The sequence below is a fragment of the Equus quagga genome, chromosome 2 (genome assembly GCF_021613505.1).
Source record: "Equus quagga isolate Etosha38 chromosome 2, UCLA_HA_Equagga_1.0, whole genome shotgun sequence".
NCBI classification, from domain to species: Eukaryota; Metazoa; Chordata; class Mammalia; order Perissodactyla; family Equidae; genus Equus; species Equus quagga.
In genome coordinates, this window is record NC_060268.1 from 20,693,215 (window position 1) to 20,716,474 (window position 23,260).

Below are 23,260 nucleotides of genomic sequence, written 5' to 3' on the forward strand. Positions count from 1 at the left end.
CCCATTTTCAACTGTCTCAGTTTCATTTCTTGTGGCATTGGCCAATGTGTTAGATCTATGCCCTTTGGTCTGTCCACATCAATCATCCCCCATTTAATCTACTTTCCATCTCATCATCACATATTTCCTCTTTTATGAAAAAATAAAAGTATGCAAATGTCAAAACACTAAGCATATATTCCTTTGTCCCATGCTTAGACCCATTTTCAGTGCTCCTTCTTCTAATGAAGGGTAGCATTCATCTCTTCCAACTCTCTTCACCACAAAGTCAACACTTGCCGCCAGCTGGATATCCAGAGCTCTCTCAAGATGTAGAGGCTGTTTTTCCACTTTTGCCTTTCTCAAACAGCTTCCTCTGACATCGCCTCCTAAATAAATGCATATTGATATCCTTTGAAGTCAGAACAAATATCATCTTCTCAAATAAATCATTTGGTGTTTCCTTTCCATTCTGTCCTCAGAAGAATTAATCACTTCCTCATTTGTAATTCTACAATGTATTGCTCATTACGCTGTGCTCATGTATTACTTTTATAACAACCTTTCTTTCAGTAAATTATGAAATCTTTCTGGACAGGAGCATTGTCTCTGTCATCCTTCCTACTTCAATCACCTCTAGCATAAGGCCTGATATATAACAAGTGCTCAATGTACATGTGTTACAACGAACTAGTTCCATCCCTCAAGAAACTTATTATCTAGCATGTTTATGGAAAATTCCATAGAATTATATGATAGGAATTTAGAGAAAGACTACCCCAGAGTGATCTAAGAAAACTGAAATATACTTGAGGAGAAGAGAATTCCAAACACACAGACCAGAGAACATCTTGTCTTGTGCAGAAAGAATAGATTGAGCAAAAAGTCAAATGAGAAAAGGCATAATGTTTACTAAAGGAACACTGAACATCTATTCTAGCTGGCCTTTAGTAATAGAGAATAAGATAAGATTTGAAATATAGGATGAAGGGTGAAGAACTTTGCATTGTCAGAAATAGGTTTGAATGCAAGGGACGAAAAACTGACAAAAATTGAGAGATTTATTTCTATCACAAATAAATGAAACCCAAAGATAAATATTCAAGAGCTGATCAGTCATTCACACTTTGTGCACCATGACCATGAACACATGCCTGTCCACTTTGGTCCAGGTGGCACTTTGAACTCCAACCATTCTGTATTTCAGTAAGCAAAAAAGAGCAAGGGATGAAGATGGCTCACTTCCTCTCTCTGAAGACATGTCCTGCAAATTTCAAGTAACTGCTCAGAATTTAGTGCCAGCACCATACCTAGCTGCAAATGGGACAAAAAACATCATATTTCTTATGGGTAGACATATTCTTCCCCTCTCTTCTCAAATAGGGCTTCATCTCCTTATGTAAAATTTTAAAAGATAAGTTGAAGCATTTGCATTTTTAATGGTGAGCACAATACAGGTGAAATCAGAAAATATAGATATTTTCATAAACTGATATTTTTAGGAGCTGAATTAATCTGTTGGTTTGTGTCATTAATGTTTTAGGGAGAAATTAAGCACTCAGTTTCTATTTACCTATTAATTGTTCATGGTAGCTATTTCTCTCTTTAAAAATAAAAGCATTCATTGTAATGTTCAACTGAAAGGAACAAGGAAAATCTGCTGCACAGTTCTTATTTCTGTGATTATGTAACAGGCTTTTTTGCCCAGTTCCATGTGAATGGTCATTTTAGGAAATGACACTGGAATACAGATATTTAAACACAAGGAAAGGCTGACTCTCTACTTTTGTTTGCTGATTGATTTGGTTTTGTTGAATGCAAATAAGCAAAATCATTTCTTTCAAAATAGTTGCCAGGGATCATCCCTCATTAATCTCTGCAAGGCTTTTCTTGCCTACATCATAAAGCCAGCAGCAGGAGCTACCAACAGAAAGCTCACATACCTTTCAAGTTAGCATGGGACTGGATGCCACTCGTCCTCATGCTCAGATCTTAAGGTAGGAGATAGTCTGGTCATGATACTCTTTCTCTAATTTTTAAATACTACCTATCAGTCCTAAATGTGAGAATAAGAAACAGTGCTTTAAATGTTATGTATCGATACACTTTATACAATGGGAGATATCAAATAATTACAGAAAAAATAGGAATTAATTATGACAGGACATAAAATTGCTTTTTTGATAGGTATCTTCTCTTTGTATACAATTCTAATCATGGGTAAATGCAGGGATATCATGACCAAAGATGAAATAAGAAACCATATTGACAACATAAAAATAGATTTTTTTTAAGAAAGGGCTAATAATTAGCTTCAGATGTCCCCTAACATTCTAAACTACCTATGAAGAATAACTAAATGTATAAACAAACTAAGTAAATAAATAAAAGCTTGCCCCAGCAAAACTGAGATGCCAAAAATTTTCCCAAATTTGAAAGCAACTTTTACTAACTCTAAGGAGCTGTACTGAGAAAAGCAAAGTGTCTAGCTCATGGTTATAAAATTAAGTACCACAACTACATAAAAGAAGGTAGGAATATTCATTTTCTTTTAAATGTTGTATATCCCCTCAATACGTTCTTGGTAGTTTTATATTAAAAAACCACTCAACTATTCCTCCTTCTACCATGAAGGAGAAAGTTTATGAAGTGACCAGATCGCTGTTGTCAATCCCCTTGGCTTCATAGGTTTTCATCCATTTAAAGACTAAAACTTCAAGAAAAGAACAAGAAGAAAGCATGGTGCATGTGGACACATTAATCCTCACATGCATTATCCCTATACATAAAGCACCTTAGGTGGAGGCAAGGAATACGAAGATTTCTAGAAGTACATTTTGGAGGTTACACTTTCTCATGGACCTCAGTCTAAAGTATCAGAGAACACATCAGTGCATGAAACTTCTCAAAATAGGAAAATTTGTCAAGTAGAGCCTGTTGGGTTCTAGAATCTGGGCAAGACACAGTGCTCTTCACTACGCCCTCCAACTCTAGAGCACAGAAGGGAATTCTAGCATCTCCCAAGTGCTGATGGACAGAACCAAGGAAAGCGCCACGCATCCTTCCTGTAGACACACTGAATTCAAAAAGCTCTCTTCTCAACCAAAGATGAGTAAGGAGAAGAAATAGCAACTAGGAATGTGCAAACAACACTGCAGAACAAAAGAAAGAAAACACTGGAGGAATCTAAAAAAGAGCATAGCATAGTATTTGTTCAATTGTAGGAACCAAAAGAAAAAATATGCACATTACATTAAATATAGATATGACAATTAAATAGTCTGCACAGACAAATCCAGCTACTTTAATATCTACAGGGACCGCTATAGTTACATTAAGATTTCAAAAGGCAATAGAGGGCAGTAAGGACTGGGAAACTGGCCCATACAGGCTATGTCTAAAGAGACAGACAGATCAGCACCATTTAAATGTTGTCAAGCATGAGTATGGGCTCATTGTTACCAGATTCCTGATTCTGAAAATCTGAGGACTCTTTTAGAATTTCTTTCTCTTTTCTTTCCTTCTTTTCTTCCTTCCTTCCTTCTTTTCTTTCCTAATATCCTGGCTACCAATAAAACAAAGGAATGACAAAAATATCAAGAAAAATTTAGATAGTCAAACAAAGTACATCTATACACTGCGTATAGAAAACAAGCTGTCTTTTTCTGAGCTCTTCTTAACTGAATATAATAAAAAATTTGCAGAAGCAAGAGCAGGCAGTCAAGAAGAGAAGAGGCAATGATAAAAGGGACACACTGTGCTAAGTGAGCCGAGGAAACTCAATTTTCAATAATAAAATTAGAATTCACAACAGAAGCACCAAAAGTTGTAACTTACATTTTAGAAAGGTAAATCAGGGATGGCAATGATGCTTTGAGAAACTCTTAGATACCAAAAAAAAAAAAAGAATAGACATAAGAATAAATAGTAAGAGAGAAGAAAATAGAGAAGGAGACTATAGGGAACAGAATCTACACAGCTGGCCTAAGAATTATTGGTGGACCATCAGTGTACAGTAAGATAAAGAAAAAACAATCCCTGACCTAAAAATACCCTGAGAATGAAGACTGACAATGCCTACTGTATATTTAAGATAAAACAACTGGCAAGTAAATCAAACAGCATATTCTGAGAACATTTTTAAAGTTAATACCAAGAGAAAATTTGAAGAAAGACATCCATTAGCGAAGAAGGGTTCAACTCATTTACTTCTAATCCTTCTCCAAATCCCAATTAAGAGATCCAAGTACTTTAGAAAAATCACCAGTGTACAGGGTAAAAGATTAGGAGAGATTACAAAGAGCAACAGAATTTCGTAACCTAGAATGCAGAAAAACAGCATATAACCAACTGACTGGTCTGAGAAACCCGATCCTAAGATGTCAGTGGGGAAAGTTTTTGTATTGAGAAAGAGGTAATTATGGAAGTGGGATGACAATGGGTCTGAAACATAAGATTTATGTGAAAATCTGTTTAAAAAGAAGTAGAACCCCCATATCTCCTCAACCACTGTGTGAGTTTTATGACTGGTTTTTCCATCAGGAAGGCAGATTTATTCTGTGAGGAGAGCAAAGGAGAGGCTCTCTACACTGGCAGATACCCAGCAAAGTTAAAGGAAATAGTACCATATAGAAAACAAGGAATTTGAGTTAAAATCTTCACCCAGAATTTTGATATATCCAACCCTTGTCCTTGTTTTGGCTTCTAGAATGCACACAACAAGGCTTATGTCCTTCCATGAAGGATACTAAAATGTTCTCTGAGAAATATGACCAAAAGAAGAGGTAAGAATTAAAATAATGATTGTGAAGATTTCTCAGTGAATGAATCAGGTTACTTTACACTTAAGGCAAGCACTGGTAAACTCTGTGTACGTACACAAGGATTTCAAGTAGGTATACGAGAAAAAGTTCTGAAAAAAAAAAAGACAGAGACCATGCAAACATATAGATAAACATACAATAAGAGAAAACAGATTATACAGCAAAATTACTCCATAGCTAAAAAAAATTCTTAGCAACTTTTTCAGAAGGGTAAAAAGGGATGTTGCATCAAGTTTATAAAAAGGATTCTATTTTTAAAAAAGCATTAAAAAACAAAATATACATTGTAAATTAGAAAAAGGATAGCAAAAATTAAAAACTTAGAATGATTGGATTATGAAGTTGAAGGAGTTTTGTAAAAAGAAGAGCAAAAAGACATAAAGATGAGAAATAATAGAGCAAATACAAGAAAATTAGCAGATCCCTTCAGGAGTTTTAAGATAAAAAACAATGAATTTCCAAAAGATAGAATAATAAAAGAGGAGGAGAGGAAATCATCAAGGAAGCAATGTTTTAAATGCCTCAAAGTAGAACATCAGTTCGCAGACAGGAAAGATTCACTGAATGAATGCCTAAAACCATGGATGAAAATAGACTCACGATATGGATATCTCCAAGATATTTCAGAATTTAAGAGTAAGGAGTTAATCCCAAAAACTTTAAAGAGAAAATGAAAGTAAAAATAGGCTCATGTAAAAGATTAATAGAATGATGCTATCAGACTTCTTAACAGCATTTCTGCCTTCTAGCTTAGTAGAACAATTGATTTCCAACATATAATTCTTGACCTAAACAAACTATCAATGAGCAGTTGAATACGACATGAGAAATGCAGGATATTAAAAATACTACCTCCAATGCACAATTAGTTGGGAAACCACTGGAGAATGTCCTCCTCAAAAATGAAACAAAGGCATAAACCAAAAAAAGGAAAGATATAGAACTCAGGAAACAAAGTGTTTATCAAAAGAGACCTCCAGGATTGCAACCATGCAGCACATCTTAAAAGTAGATCTACCTGACTGGAGCACATCAAGAGTTTCCAGGAACATTTCCAAGTAGTTAAAATTGATACATTTCCTGATATTCTTTAGTATATCAAGCAAACATTTACACAACTTGAGGAGAGATTAGGGAGAAATTAGTGATACGCACATTGAAAAAAACTAAACAAGCATATAGGCAAAAAAGGCAATTTTTCACTCCAGGAAAATCAAAAAGTCTTTCGAGAAAAGATAGTTAGTTACAGTACTTTATATGTCTCAGCTCTAAATGGAGTTTATAAGGTCACAATAAACATTTCATATTGAAATAACTAGAATTAGAATATTACACTATTGGGAAGGTGGGAAGATGGGAATTGTATGTGCTTTGATTAGAGTGAGGGATGAAAAAAAGTACATCAACATCTTCCATAGTAACTATATAATCTCAAAATCTAAAATATCAAGAATATCAGCAAATTATTTACAGATGTGGTTAGTTTATGTCAAAAAAAGAGTTAAGAGAATTGAAATTGGTTGCCTATTAAAATGGGACATATGCAGGTAAAGGTACTGTTTCACAATAAAAATACAGATAATACACCTAAGAAATGGAGAAAAATTAGACTCAGAATTTTCTTTGAAACACTCTCTGACAGAAGACAATATAACACTCCTCAAAGAAATATTTAGTACAAAAGGATGGGATCCAAGCATTTTTATGCTCAGTCAAGTAAATTTTTTTATGAGTTAAGGCAACTTTTAGAGATATGCTCATGTAGGCAAGGGCTCATAAAATAAATCACATATTTTTCCCTTGCAAAAACTAAAGGACTATTCTTGGCAGCCAACTAAGAGATAAATCAAAAGAAATAACAATTCCTCTTCTGGCTAAGATGGACTAACGTAGACTTGTGTCAAACAACCAAAAAAACTGGACAAAATAGATGAAACAGTGATTTTCAAGACCATTGTATATCAGGTAACAGAGGACAATGACCCTTGAAAGAGAGAAAATAAATGTGATGTGCCCTTTGATTGACCAAGCTTACTGCCTTGAGAGAGTTTCCGAGAATGACACAGGGAGGGGAAAATCAGACAGAGCCAAGCATATTTCGTGTGTTGAGGCGACATAGCTAAAGAGTCCAGGGAGACTAAGGCAGATAGAATTCACAAGGAAGAATCCTAGAAAGAAGATATCTGCACAGAGAATTATAGTGATCTGCACTGGTTAGGTACCACTCAAGTATTTAGCAGACTACTGATCAGTGGATGCATGGAAGGAAACGATGTGAGGTTAGAGAAAGAATCGCCTAAAAGGTTTAGAAACTAAGTGTGCTCAGCACACACTCAGGCCCAGCAATGACGACAGCTTCCAGCAGCCAGTCTGGAAAACCTTATAAATCATAGGTCATTGGGTAGACTATCCAGAAGAGTGTTGACTCCATAGAGGGGAATAATTAGCCTTAGACTAAACAGTACTCTGTTCTTGTCCAACAAATTTTGAAAGTAAGACTCAAAGGGATAAAATTATTTATAAGTACCTTTATTGCATTACAGAACAAAATTTCAGATTATTGACTAGAAAACAAAAAATATCCAGCATTCTAAAGTTAAACATCAGAATATCTGGCATCCAGTCAACAATAACCAGGCATGCCAAATGACAAGAAAATACAGCACAAGGAGATAAACCAATCAATCAAAACAAACCCAGAACTGATACAAATGTTAGAAGATGAGGACATTAAAACAGCTATTATAATTGAATTTATACGATCCAAAAGCTAAATTGAGGTATGGAGGATGAAATAAATGCAAAAATAAAAATCTAAAGATGAACAATACAACATCTGGAATTAAAAACCAAATACAGTGGATAGACATTACATAAAAAAACACTGGTGAATTTGAAGACATAGCAATAAGCATTATCTAAAATGAAACAGAGAGAGTGAATAAATGAAAAAAATAGAATATCAGTGAGCTACAGGATAACTTCAAAGTGGCACATCATGCATATAATTGAATTCTCCAAAAGAGGGGGGAATGACAAGGACAGAGGAAAATATATTTGAATAAAAAATAGCCAAGATCTTTCCTAATTAAAATGAAACAAAAATGAAAACACAGCATATCAAAACTAATATTATTCAGCATTAAAAAGGAGAGAAATTTTGACATTATACTAAATGAAATAAGCCAGTCACTAAAAGACAAACATTGTATGATTCCACCTATATGAGGTTCCTAGGGTAGTCAAATACATAGAGACAGAAAGTAGAATGCTGGTTGCCAGGGGCTGGAGGAGGTGTGAATGGAGAGTTAGTGTTTAATGGGTACAGAACTTCAGTTGGGGAAGATGAAACTGTTCTAAAGATAGATTGTAGTGATGGTTGCACAACAATGTGAATGTATTTAATGTTAAAAACTGTACACTCAAAAATGGTTAATTTTATATTATGTGTATTTTACCACAATAACAAAAGAGAAAATCTTAAAAGCAGCCAGAGAAACAAACATAAGAATGGCAACAGATTTATTGCTAAAAAAAAACGCAATCAAGAAGACAGAGCAAAACCTCAAAATACTGAAAGAATTCTATACTCAACAACAAACAAACTTCCAAAAATTAAAATAAAAAAATACTTTTTATCAGGCATAAAAAATCGAAAGAATTCATCTCAAACAGACTCATGCTGCAAGGAAGACCTTCAGGTGAAGGAAAATAACAACAAATAAAAAAATGAATACACAGAAAGGAAAGAAGAGCACTGAAAATGGAAACCGAATAAGTAAATATATACGAATTTTACTCATTACTTACATATCTTTAAAACATGACTGACAAAAAAAATGTGGTGTGGATCTTACAAAATATGCAAAAATAAAATGCATGGCAATAGCATAGTGGTCAGAAGGGGGAAAATGGAAGTTTATTCTTGTAAGATTCTCAGATAGGGAAGTGATAGCACTTGAAGCTCGACTGTGATATGTTAAAAACAGATACTATAAACCCTAAAGCAACTACTAAAATAGCAGAAGTCATATTTGTTTTCAATAAGCCAACAAAGGAGAAGAAACAAAAAGAGGAAAGAAGAAACAAAAAAAAATGAGACAAGCATAAAATTAGCAAGATGGTAGACTTAAGCCTAACCGTACGAATAATCACATATATATAAATACTCAATAAAAGGCAGAGATTGTCAGATTTCAACAAAGGAAAACCCAGTTCCATATTGCCTACCAAAAGCCTACTCAAAATATAAATAGACAAATCAGATAAAAAGTTAAAGGTTAAAAAGTATATACCTTATGTATTAGTTTTCTAGGGCTGTCATGAGACAGAACCACAGACCAAATGGCTTAAACAAGCAGTCCAACATTAAGGTGTTGGCAGGATGGTTTCTTCGGAGACCTCTCCCCTTGGCTTGTAGATGTCCATTTTTCCCTTGTGTCTTCACATGGGCTTACTTTTATGCCCATCTGTGTCCAAATTTCCTCTCCTTATAAGGATACCCTAATGACCTCATTTTGACTTAATTGCCTCTTTGAAGATCCTATCCCCAAATACAGTCATGGTCTGAGTTATTGGGATTTAGAAGTTTAACACATGAATTTGAGGGTATATACTCAATTTAACGTATGAATTTATGATTCAGCCCATAATGCCTAGGTAACACAAATCAAAAGAAAGCCAGGGTAGCTACATTAATAGCAGACTAAGTAAATTTCAGAGCAAAGAATGCTATAAGCTATAAGAAAGATACTTTCACACTCATAAAGTAGACAATTTTTAAGAGGACGTAAGAATCAAAAACCTTTATGCATCTAACAACAAGGTTTCAAATTACATGAAAGAAAAACCCTAATAGAATTGTAAGAAGTAATAGACAAATCCACGATTATAATTGGACATTTCTATACCTCTCTCTTAATAATTGATAGAAGAAGTGAACACAAAATCAGTAAAAAAATAGAAGACTTGAATAGCACTATGAACCAACTTGAACTAACTGACAGTTATAAAACACCACGCAACGAAAGCAAAACACATACCTTTTCAAGTGCACACCAAACAAATACCAACTAGATCACATTCTGGGGCAAAAGCAAGTCTCAGCTTAAATGGATTCAAGTGAAAAAAATATCTGGCAAGTCCATAACCAAATAACCCACATTTATATAACACATGTCAGAGGAACTCTAAAGTAAATAAAGTGTATTAAAATGAGGAAAAATAAAAATACAGCATATAAAATCTGTGCAATGCCACTAAATCAGTAGTACTTAGGGAGAAATTTATAGCCATAAATACCTGTATCAGAAAAGAAGAAAGATCTCAAATAAATGACTCCAATTAGAAAAATAAAAGCAAATTAAAGCAAAGAATTTTAAAATATTCTGCATATTTAAAGCATACATGATTTATAATATATGAACTGAGTCATTGTTAAAAACTAATAAACCACTCAGTGGTAGAAATTATTTCTTGCTAGGATGTTTTCCATATCATTATCCATCTAGGACCTGGAGATACTGTGCTAATTATGATTTAAATTACTTTATACAGAATTATCACCTTCACATTAAAATGTATAGATGAAATGACTAAAGAAATATACCAAGATATGAATGCTATTCTGGGAACCGGAATTCTAAGTGACTAATGTTTTACAGTGAATCTTTCTTTGTTTTCCAAATATTCTCAAATGAACATGCATTGTTTTATAAGAAATCTATTTTTAATAGGATCATATAATTTTGTAAATGCCATATAATCCCCGTTATGTAACACTTCCAGGAAAATTGCCAAAGCATTAACGAATATCAGTTGTCTCTAGGTTTTGAAAATATGGGAAACGATTTTCTTCTTTAAACTTTCGGAATTTTCCACATTTTCTATAATGAGTTATATAAATGTTTAAGTAGATAATTTTATTTGAAAACTTTAATATGTATATTAAAATCAAATAAGAATACAATTTTGCTAAGAAATCAATCTGTAGAATCAATTGGAGTATAATATGTTTTGAGTTTTCTCTTACAAAGTCTAAACATTATTAGTTTAACAAGAACTAAAGTCTTTATTTTAACCATTCAACTATTGGTAGTGCCTAACGTCCTGCTTCCAAAAACAAGATGAGTGAAAAGTAGCGATGATAATTCATATAATAATTCTCTAATGGTGTCTAATGGCTGAACTAAAGTCCAAAAGCTTAGTTCAATCAAACGCATTATTACAGCTTCAGAATAAGGGTGTAAATGTAGTTTCAATTTTAAAAAACGATACTTACCTTTGCTTTCACTTTCAACTTTGACTTAACTACTCAATGTAAATACAGAACATTTTTGCAGTATCAACTTATGTTAATATAATTAATATAATAAATCAATATTTTATACATGAGATTTAAAAACAGTATTTAAGATTGTTAAAGGGATGGAAACACTATCTACTTGGAAAAATGTTAGAAGTCAGGATTATTCAACATGGCAACAGAGTTGTATAATATTGACTACAAGTTCCCAAATATATATGTTGCTATACATATGCATATACATGTATATATACACACACCTCTAAAATATGTTGCTATAATGACTAGTTCTCTCTTATACTTATGGAAAATTGAACCAGAGGTATTTGGCTTAAGCACAAACAGTTCGAGTTCTTGACAGTGAAAAATATTTTCCACATGGCCTTGTTTACCTAGAGTATGTTTCAGTTATCTCTCTATGTAACAAACCACTCTAGAATCCAGTGGCTTAAAACAATAATATATTGTCTCAAGGTGACTGGGTTCACCTGGGAAGTTCTCACTTGGGTTTTCCATGCTTTTGCAGTAAGATGATGACTGGGCGGGAGTCACGTGAAGATCTGGCTGGGCTGTACGTCCAAGATGACTTCTTCACTCACATGTCTGCTGCCTCTGTTGGGATGACAGGAACAATTGCATATTCCTGGGCATCTCTGTCTCTGGACATAGCCTCTCAATTTGCTAAGCTTGGGCTACCTCCAAGTTATCTCCACGTAGAATCTTACTTGTTGGCTACCTTCCTGCAGAAAAAGCATTTCAAGAAAGGGAAAAACAGAAAACTCATTCCAATTAAGTACTAGGCCCAAACGGACACAGGGTTACCTCTGGCACAGTCTCTTGATAAAAGCAGTCCCAGGACTAGTTCGGAGTCAAAGGGCAGGAAAATTATCCTTGTCTGTGATTGAAGGCATGGCATGTGCATGAAAGGAGGGAGAATTTATGGGAAGCACCTTTGTAAACTCGTTTCTGCAGCAGACCTTGAAATTGACTAAAAAAATAAGGTAGCTTAGAATCGTAACATAGAAAACTGTAAGAGAAGCGTCCTGATTTGATTTCCAAGACTCCAATGTGAATTTCAAGAAGGAACCATATAAAAAAATACGTTCTCCCTGGTTTGCGCTTCCATAATACTGGAAAAAAATGCTCAATGTGATTTTGTGTATTTTTAATCAAGACATTTCATACTCCTCTTCTTTGAATGAGAACTCTCAATCACATTAACCTTATTTTTGTCATGCAGAATAATTTTACGTTCCTTTAGTTTCCCTCTATACCTTTTTCAATTTAATTTTTAGGTTGCAGTAATTGTAGATTCATGGGCAGCCATAAGAAATAATACAGAGAAATTATGTTGGATCACTTATACAGTTTCTTTCAATAGGAACATCTTGCAAAACTATAGCACAATATCACAACCAGAATGCTGACATTAATAATATAGTCAAAACATATAATAATTTTATCACCACAAGAACCCTTTATGTCCTTTTATAGCCACATCCACATCCCTCCTGCCCCTGTTCCCTTCTTAATTCCTGATCTGTTCACCATTTTTAAAATTGTGCCAGTTCAAAAATGTTATAGAAATGGAATCACACTTTTTGGGATTGGCTTTTTCTCACTCAGCATAATTTCCAGGGGATTCAGTCAAGTTGTTGTGTGTGTATAGTTTGTTTATTTTTATTGCTGACTAGATCACATTAGTAGATGGTGGTGCAGAGTTTATTTGATTCTATTTGGTTTTCTGTCTAGTTGTCCTATCAATAGCTGAGAGAGGAGAATTGAAGTGTCGAACTACAACTGTGGATTTGTCTATTTCTCCTTTCAAGCCTATCACTTTTTGCTTCACATATTTTGCAGTTGTGTTATTAGTTGCATATACACTTAGGATTGCTGTCATTTTGGTGGATTGACTTTTTTATCATTGTATAATGTTTCTCTGTTTATTTTCTTTGCTGTGAAGTGTACTTTATCTGATATTAACATAGCCACTGTTGCTTTCCTTGATTAATGTTTGCATATATATCTTTTTCTATCCATTTACTTTCAACCTGCCTGTATCATGTTTGAAGTGAGTTTCTTTTAGATAGCACAGAGTTATGTTGTTTTTAAATCTACTCTCCAGATCTGTCTTTAAATTGGTGTATTTAGATGATTTACATTTAATGTAATTATTAATATGTTAGGGCTTATGTGAGCCATTTTATTCATTTTGTTTCTGTTTCTTTAACTGTTTCTTGTTTCCTTGTTTTCTTTTTCCTGACTTCCTCTGGATTACTTGAACATCTTTAAGAATTCTACCATGTTAAATGAGTAGTGTTTTTGAGTGTGTCACCTTAATAGCTTTGTTAGTGATTGCTGTAGGTATATTACCTTATATATATAATGTATCACTGTTTACAGGTGTTATCATTTCACCAGTTCATATGGAGCATAGAAAAGCCACCTCCCTTTACATTCTCTTTACCCTCCTCCACTATCACCCTAATTGATTCTCCCCTATAGGTAAGGTCCTGCTTTTCTCTGGCTGCTTTCAAGACTTTTCTTTGTGTTTAGCTTTCAGAAATTTATGATGTGTCTTTCCATGGATTTATTTGGGTTATTCTTTGGTTAGTTGGGTTAGCTCTTTGAATTTGTAAGTTTATATCTCTTGCCTAATTTGGAAACTTTTCTGCCATTATTTCTTCAAGTATTTTTTTTAACATTGTCTTCTTCTGCTCTCTTTTGGAGACTCCAATAGTGTGAATTTTTTTCTTTTTTCTTTATTATGGTTCCTAATGTCCCTCAGGCTTTGTTCGTGTATTGTTCAGTGTATTTTTTCTCTGTCTGTCAAGATTGGGTCATTTTAATTTTTTTACTATCCAGTTCACTGATTCTTTCCTCTCTCCCCTCCATTATTCCATTAAGCCAATCCACTGAGCTTTTCATTTCACTTATTTTATTTTTCAGTTCTAAAATTTCCATTTAGTTCTTCTTTTATATTCTCTTTCAATGTTGAAACTTTCTATTTATTTGCTGAGTCTTTCTGTTTTTTCATTTGTTTCTAGTGTGTTTTCAATTGCTCATTGATGCATTATATCATGGCTGCTTTAAAATCTCTGTCAGATAATTCTAACATCTCTCTCTTCTCAGTGTTGACATCTATTGATTATCTTTTTCTTCATTCAGTTTGAGATGTTCCTGGTTCTTGCTACGAAGAGTGATTTTTTACTGAAGCCTAGAAATGTTGGTATTGTGTTATAAGACTGTATCTTATTTAAACCTTTTTAAACAGACTTTCTTGTATACTGCTCTCACAAGAGAAGGCAGAGAGGCACCTGACTAGTGACAGGTGTTGGTAGAAGTCCAATTTTCCCACTCAACCTTCATTAACACCTGAAGGAGGGGTAAACCTCTTTAGCACTGGGCGAGGGTGGGATTTTCAGCCCGCTAAGTGGGCTCCACTGACACCGTGGTGGCAATGGCCTTGTTAGCACTGGGTGATGGTATAAGCTTGACTCACCATTAGGCCTCCTCTGACTCCATTCTAGTGAGCTCACCCTCATTACTGCTGGGTGGTATAGATGTCCAGGTTAACCACCTGAACTCTCCACCAATACCATGGGGTTTGGGGAGCCTCTTTACTGGCCAGCAGGGATGAATATTAGTCTGAAAATTTAGACTTTGTGAGCTGTGCCTTTCATAGTCCTTTGGCTAGAGAGAACAGGCTATTGTTAGGGCATTTTTTCTGTTTGCATTCCTTGCCATTTCCAATTTGGCAGCTCCTCTCTCTCCAAGTCTGGAATACATGATGCAGAAGAAAACTCAGAGAAGTCACCCTGGTCCCAAGTTCCCTGGTCATTCTTTTTTCTTCTTGCCACATTTCGGAGCGTTCTTATGGTTTTTTATGATATATAATGTGCAGAGTTTTTAGCCGTACTTAGAGGGAGTAATAGGAAAAACTATGTCCACTCTATCTTCCCAGAAGCAGAATTCATTTATATTTCTCTTATACTTTTTCATCCCCTAAGTGCTATTTAAGAACCCTTCACTTGTGTCTTTTATTTATCGTCTTTTGTTGACTAATAGGGAGAAGGGTGATGATAATAGATTTTAACAATTAATAATAAATAGCAGTTCCTAATATATTTCAGTGCAACCTATGTCCTGTAACATGACAACATCCTATGATAAAAATATTTATTGGCCTGGCTTCATTGGTTGATTTTATTTAGGTACACTAAAAAATCTGGATCCACATTGAGTTTGTGGAGTGAAGGGTTAATATAATGCCAAAATGCTTTTATGTTTTTAAAAATCAATATTCTATTACATTGTGTATATAAGGGTTCTTTATACTATTCGCTCTACATTTGTGTGATTAAAAATTTCCATAATAAAAGTAAGAAAAAGATTGTCAACAGAAAATGAGCAAAGATGATCCTTTGACTAATAACCCTGTAAATCCAATACTAGAGAAGCTTAGTGTCTAGAAGAAATTTCAGTAAACTCTGTCACAACATGAGGCAACATTCCAGCTCTTTTTGGTTGCAATTTATCTTCACTGTCTCTCAAATTTTATATATTTAAAATTTATCCTACTCTCGCTTTAGTCTTATTCTGGTTTCTATTGGGAAATAGAGTAGAAAACGGAAAATGTCCTATTTAAAATAAATTACATAAAGCCCTCTACAAGATAGATTTAACTGAAGGTGCATTGGAAGAATTTTTCCCTCCTATTTTTCCGCCAAATTCTTTTCCATTCATTCCAAAAGGGTGTTGGAATTTTTTTCCAGAACAGAGAACATTGATTTAAAAGTATATATAGCTGCCATTGTCCCAAGATTTTCTTCTATACAATTCTTGTTAATTTATTATTTATTTTTCCTGTAGTTTTGGTAGGTTTTAGGGTCTTTTGTTTTTGTTTTAGCTTTTGGCCTCACATGATTGTTTTGGTTCTTATTATTAAATAAAATTGCATTTGGAACAGTAGACTCAATTTACAAAAGCATATTGTTTTAAAATAAAAGACACTTTAAGAGATAATAGAATGTAAACTTTTCAGTCTATAGTTAAGGCCCAGAGGTGTGAATTAATTAGTCTTGAGAAATAACATGGTAAGCCAGCTATATCTATAAAAAATTACTACCTCGTCTTGACTTTAGATTTTCTGCAAACTTGATAAACGTTTCTTATCAAAATTGAAACATCTTCACAGCAAGAAAGACTCCAACAATACTGATTTTACTTGTTAGTGCTTTATAGTATTATTATTGCTGTTACTGTATGAAGATATCCTGTCCTTGAATATAAAGCAAGAGTCATAATAACCTATTTAGAAGATGAATAAGAACAACAATTTATGTTGAAATGAATAAGGTACATGACCTATTATTCTATGTTAACCATATACTCACAATCATAGGAACCACCTAAAGACACATCTTTTAAAGCACAATATTTTACATACAATTAGAGGTATTGAGAGCCATGCTAACTTAAAATTTTGTATCATGAAATGGTTTACTAACCTTATCTACATCACATACTAGTGACAATGGATGATCTAGAAAATGTACAAATATTTTGAACATTTATCAAATTTTGTTAAAAGTCATCTTTCCAAAGATAAGGTACGCTTAAGCCCTGGCCTATGATATCATTTTACAGGCATATGTTTGCGTTATAGCAACAGGATCTAGCAGCTCTAGCATTTATTGAATGCTCACTATCTTCTATGCTCGAAGCATTTTACATACAGCATCTCACTTAGTCTTCATAATACTATCCTTATTTCAAAAATGAAGAAATACATTTTAAAAAGCTAAATAATTTGCCTGACATGAGAAAACTAATCAGTGAACAAGCTGGGAAATTGTGTGGCAGTTTCCATATAGGCACTCAATAAACATAATTTGAACAAATGAATTAGTGAATCAAGCCTGCTAACTTAAAAGTTGCATACTGCCCTTCAATCCCCTGTACGAGCTCAATTACAAGGTATGTTGCCAGCACAATAGAACAATAACACAAGGAATAGAAATTGTCAATAGGTAATGAACTACACAAACTCTTAGACTGGATATTTTGCCTAGTACTCTCCATCCACTCTGATGCTACACCAAGGCTTATCCGCACCAAGGTATATCTCTTCCCTTTCCAACTTGTTCAAGAAAAATGATATTTTCCTTAATGGATCTCTAGGAGAAGTGAACAGTAGGAAGACATTTTAGAATCACATTTTCTATCTCCAATGGATCATTTCAGTGTCACTAAACACATGTTCTCCAATAGAATTTTAAAAGTGACCTTAAAAATTATCTTTAACCATCCTTTTTTATTTTATAGTTATAAAGGTGAGGCCTAAAGAGAGTTGATCAAAAATTCTGTGCATGCAAGCCTTCCTTCCCTTTGGTGTCTGAGTAAGATAGGCAAAGTTTGCACTATGATAATCATCATCTTTCTCTTTAATACAGATCCCTTTCAGCTTGCAGCTAGATTACTTGAATAGTAATAGCTAACATGAACTAAAAGCTTGCTCTGATCCAGAAAATGTGTTAAATGTTTTATATACATTCTCATTAAATGTGAAGATCAGAATCTAATTGTTTTTTAAAATGAAATGTTCTTATATTCCTACTTAGAATCACAAAGTTTTAAGTAGTTGGGAAATTAGATGTATATTGCCTGTCATTTTGCACCAGCACATATACAAAATATTACGTGACTGCAAGGAAATAGCTAATGTTAGAAGAAACTTTCAGAGAAGTCTGAGTTTGAGTGAAGCAGAGAAAGATTATCTAATTTAAAACCTTTCCGGTGAAACTTAATCTGGTATAGATGACACTACAAGTTCCCAGAATCTATATCCCAGCTCCGACTGATGAAATTTAAATTGTCTAGTTTTGTGAAGAGAAGGGGCAGAAGAAATAACAAATATACGTATTTTGTTAGTCGTAACAGGATTTCAACATCCTCTAGCAAACTCCTGAATGCAAGTCAAGAAGATTCTCAAGATTTATTATAATAGGACATATTTAAACTTATGGTTGGTATATGATAAATTTTATTTTATGAAAAGAACAGTAGTTTTATTTATATGTAATGACTCACCAGGCAACAACTACTCCTTAAAACAGCAAGTGATTTAGATATATGACTACTGACATGAAATATAAAATTTCAACATAAAATGTAAGAGTAAATATGTATTATAAATTATGACTGTAATCAAAGGAAGTAAGGAATTTTAGTGATTAATTTCTCTATGGCCCAATTATTTCTACTCAATGAACTTGAAGGAATTATATTCTAAATAATCTTTCTAACACAAGGAAACAAAAACTTCTACATCTTTGGCAATATAAAGTAGTATTCTGAATTTTAAAAAACCTTAATACCAAATCAATATGTGTGTTTACAGTCTATTGCACTTACTCCTCTGATCGAAGAAGCATAGTAAGAGGTTCAGTCCTTCAGAATCATCCTATCTACTTGAAGAGGCTACAATAACAACATGAAATAACTAAAATCTGTCCTTCAGAGGCCTAGTGAAAAAGGGACTCAGAGTGGGAGAAGAGACTAAGAGAGCTAAAAGGGGAAGGGGTGCCTTCTCAGAGGAGGCAGCCTTGAAACGGCTTTTTGGGCGATGAGACAACCTGGCCAGATGTGAGAATGGGGTTCAGCCCGGGTCTAGATACAGCTGCAGTTTTCAGAGGTACTGATAGAGGCAACCGACTACAAAGCAACATTTCCCATTGGAAAGTGGGCATATATACCCCTTGATAGATAGAGTTCTGGATAGTAAAGGATTTAGATTTAATTTTGTAAAAGTAAAACAAAACCAAAATCATCTATGAAATGTGTAAAATAGCATGTGAAAAAGCGCGAGCATAGCTAATATACGAGGTAAAGTAGAGAGAATGAAGCATATTCAAATGCATAAGTTTGTTTTTGCTAACACGAAATAAAAGTGATAAATATTTATGGAGGTTGCCTCTTATTTTATAAAATCTCTCCACAGGAGAAGAAAAACATGAATTTAATTATGGAAAATAATCATTGAAAATAGTATGAGAGTGCTGCCGCTTTGTCTGGAGGGCTTGGACAAAGTTATACTAAACTATTTCTAAGCCAAAGGAAAACGAATGTAGAATATTCCTATATGAGAATGAAAATATCCAGTGGGGAATTACCAGGAGAAAGCTTTTCATTCTTACTCTTAGTTCCAGGAGAACAAAAATCAAGAAGTCTATTTAGACTACCCCCCACATGATTACCTTTGAGCTATGAATTAAACAGGAAAAATAAATAAAACAAATCTGGTAAATAAAACTAACCTGTTGGTTTAAAAGAGAATCTTAAAGTTTATATTTATTTCTGTATAATATTAGAAACAGTGAAAAACTTATCTTTCATCCCCTGTTATTTTTAGATGAGGAAAAATGAGAATATATATATATATCCTTAGAAAACAAAATTTAGAACCACAGCTTTCACAGGTGTTTTTGAAAACTTGAATTAAAACAGGGTAGTCTTTGAGCATGAGGTTGTCTTTCTGTTTTTAAATTAACAGCTGTGTGTTTGTTTTTATTTAATTGAGGAGGGGCAATTAATAATTATGGAAATGTCCTTTTAATTATAAGCTTGAGATTTTGGTGTTCTAAAATTGAAGCAAATTTTGACTGATAAAGTCTCGCTCAAAATGATTAAATTAATTTTGTAAGTTAAGTATTTGCTCTTTTAAGGAACTCTGAATTGAGAAGGCAGGCGGAAGGGATAAGGATAAAAAAAAAAGAGGGAGATGGAGGGAAAGAGGGAGAGAAGGAGAAGGGGAGGGGGAGAAAGGGAAAGAGGGAAAGAGGGAGAGAGACAGAGAGGAGAGAGAGAGAGAACAGGGAAAGTGCAAAACATCTTTTTATAAGTCAATATTCAGAAATCTTTCAGTTCTAATGGAATAAAATAAATGTTAGAGAGCCACATTTTATTTCTAAAGGCATGCCAAATATACCACCTCTCAAACATGGCTGGCAGTAAATCAGCAAGATCAAAATTGTTCGATATTATATCTGTTGTTTTACATCAGGAATGAAAATAGTCACACGAAGTATCAAGCGGTCCTGTTATAGCCAGCCATACCTTGATAAGATAGGAGAGCAAACTGAATCATAATAAAAATGAATGCTTTCCAGGACACAAGTCTTCCCGGGAAAGACTTATAGTATAGTGAATATATTGTGGTGTTCCTGAGTGGTTAAGAAGAAGCATTTAACTATGCACAAAACGTTCCAGTAAAATCTATGCAGAATATGAGTTCCATCAATTTTTGCAGAGATGTGTTGCAAATTATAGTACAGGGGGAGGGTGTGTGTGTGTATGGAAAAAGAGAATGTGAGCATTTGTGGCAGGGGGGTGTCTGCATTTGACCATGAGAGAAAGTGGATAATCAGGTCATAGAAGTTTAACATCTTTATTTTCAGGCAGAACTTGCTGTGTGATTGTCGGTCAAGCTTCAGAGATGCGTATCACGAACGGGTTCAGCAGTACAATACCAGGGCTGGAAGGGATGTCAGTAAAACTCTTCATTGCCCCTCCTATTTGCAGGCATGTTTCTTCTTAAATTAACAAAAGAGCTCTGCTGCCCTTTTCTAAAAGTTTTTGCAGAACGAATATTCTTTGGCCATGTTTTATCATTCCGAGTTAAATTAAAATGTATTTAAACATCTACTCTCCATGTGCAAAGTTAATAAGGTAGTTGAGAAGAGGTCACAGATCTCAAGCTGTATGTTTTATCCACGCAACACCTGGAAGTCAAGCGAGTGCTAGCTGTTGTCAGTATAATCTAATAGTAAGTACAGTGAGAGTTAAGGAAAACTAGTTTGGGTTCACCTATTTCCTATGAAAAAGTAACCTTATTGACCTAATTGCATAATATTGTTTGTTCTACAGACTAAGAACCAGAGAAACATTTTTAAGTAAAAAGAAGAATGAATGAGTGATGAAATAAACAGTATTAAAAATAAGAAAAAAATGAATTTCCCGTCTTTATATGACTTATCCTATTTCTTCATAAAACCACGGCTTCAATTATTAGGGTAGGTATATGCATAGCTGGATCCTATGTTGTCTTTTTTTTTCTTTTTTTTAAAAGAAAATGTGAAGATTTGTGAAAGTAATTCTAGGTATTAAAAAGTGAGCAAGGAGTATAGTATTCTTAAGTTATTATTAATATTATTAATTAGTGTTTTTAATCCATAACCTGTATTTCATGTCTGAGGCACTCTGACGCACGTGTACATGCATCATTTCATCAACTCACTCCTCTACTCATCAGCAGGATGCCTAATTGAGTATTTGGCAGGTAGTGGACCTTTAAGTAATGATAACGGTTACTGTGCAGTATGTGAGAAATAGGTGTTGATTTACAAAGAGATTTTAATTACACAATGGGCAATGTGGAAATACTTTGGGAAAAGATAACCATTGTATGTAAGTAGAAAGCAGATATGAAGTGACTGAGATGAAGGTAATTTACTAACACTGCTCTCGTTGTTTAACTGTGCTTTACCGTGCTGTAAAAATAGGATTATAAATATACATATTGGATCTACTTATCAGCCATGTAATCATCTGTAACATACAGAAATGTCATGAAGAGAAGCAGAAAGATGATAAAAAAGACCAGCAAATAGCTCTTAAAAACATTCAATAGAGCTTTTGTTTTGTTTTTGGTAACAGAGCAATTGGAATGTGGTGGGACTTGATTGACATAAAAAATAATATATCTAATTGGTGACTCTTGGTACAGATTAAAGAAGTTTTATTCAGAGGGGCGGAATGGAAACTCTTCCTGAAGGTGACAACGCACACGGTAAGAGAGACTGTAACCTCTTTGAGGAGAGGGCCTTATTGATCTTTACATAATGCTACCTGGTACACAGTAAGTGTTCAAAAAATATTTATGGAGAAGAAGAGAGAGAGCTAGAGAGGGGGACGGTGTCCTCCAACCCTGACGAGACCAGTGGTTGAAAATGTGGCCACTCATGAAATTGCCTGAAATGCTTCTTACGGAGACTGGGTGCCAGAATAAAACCCACAGAATTGGAAATTTGAATAATCTTTTTAAAGGAAGGTTCACAGGTATTTCTCATGGTTGGTCAGGACTGGCAGTCATCAGAGTAGGCTATAAAATCACTGGATCAGGACTCCAAATTCCATTTGGAAGATGAGACGGGTCCTCAGCTCCTATGTTTGGTCGTGGCATGGGGCACAAAGGGCAGAGCTCTGACAGAGGCAGGGGCTAGGGCGCTCCTATAGCATATTTATGGTGAACTAGAGTTCAAGCAACTTCAAAACGCTTATGAAGGAACCATGTTCAGTAGAACGTACAGGTTAACTGTCCTCATCCCGCTGTTCTTAGTGAAAGAAGAATGCTATGAGAAGCAGCAGTGAGGTTTTCCTTTTCTATTCCCCAGAGACTCACACTATTAAAGGAACTAAACAGGGAGGCCATTAGACTGAGGTGGCTCTAATGCCTTGGTAGGCTAGTAAGCAAACGGAGACCTAAGCCAGAGTCAATGCACTTGTATGTGAGAAAATATAACAAGACAGCTAATCACAAACAGCCAACTAGGCTTTCCCTAATAAGGCCACTGCTTAAGTTAAGCCAATCAAGTCATTTCCTTGCTTTGCGCCTGTGTCTGCTCTATAAAAGCTTCTCCCCAGCTCCTGTCCAGGAGCGCGTCTAACCACTTTCAGTTTGGCACTGCCCGATTTGAACTGATGGTTGCTCAACTAAACTCAAGATTTTAATGTACCTCAGTTTATCTTTTAACAACACTAAGCCCTTTATGTGGAATTTGACTGAATTTACAACTCCGCATGTACTTTTACTTTTCATTTAAAAGTCTTCAGCCCCTTCCACACCTTGGGGAGCAACCTCTTGTTTCTGTGTACCGATGTGAGGTTATTCTTGTATCATCAAATGTAGATATGCTTTAGAACCTTTCTAATTTGCTAACACTGGACATGCATTTGTGGTTTCAATCTGATATATTAAAATATATACATGTATAAATATTAAATAAAACTAGACAGTTGAATTAACCCAGAGATGCTCCTAGAAATGGAGAGTGTTGCATCAAGAGAGAGGGGGGAAAAAGCAGGGTTGCCAGCA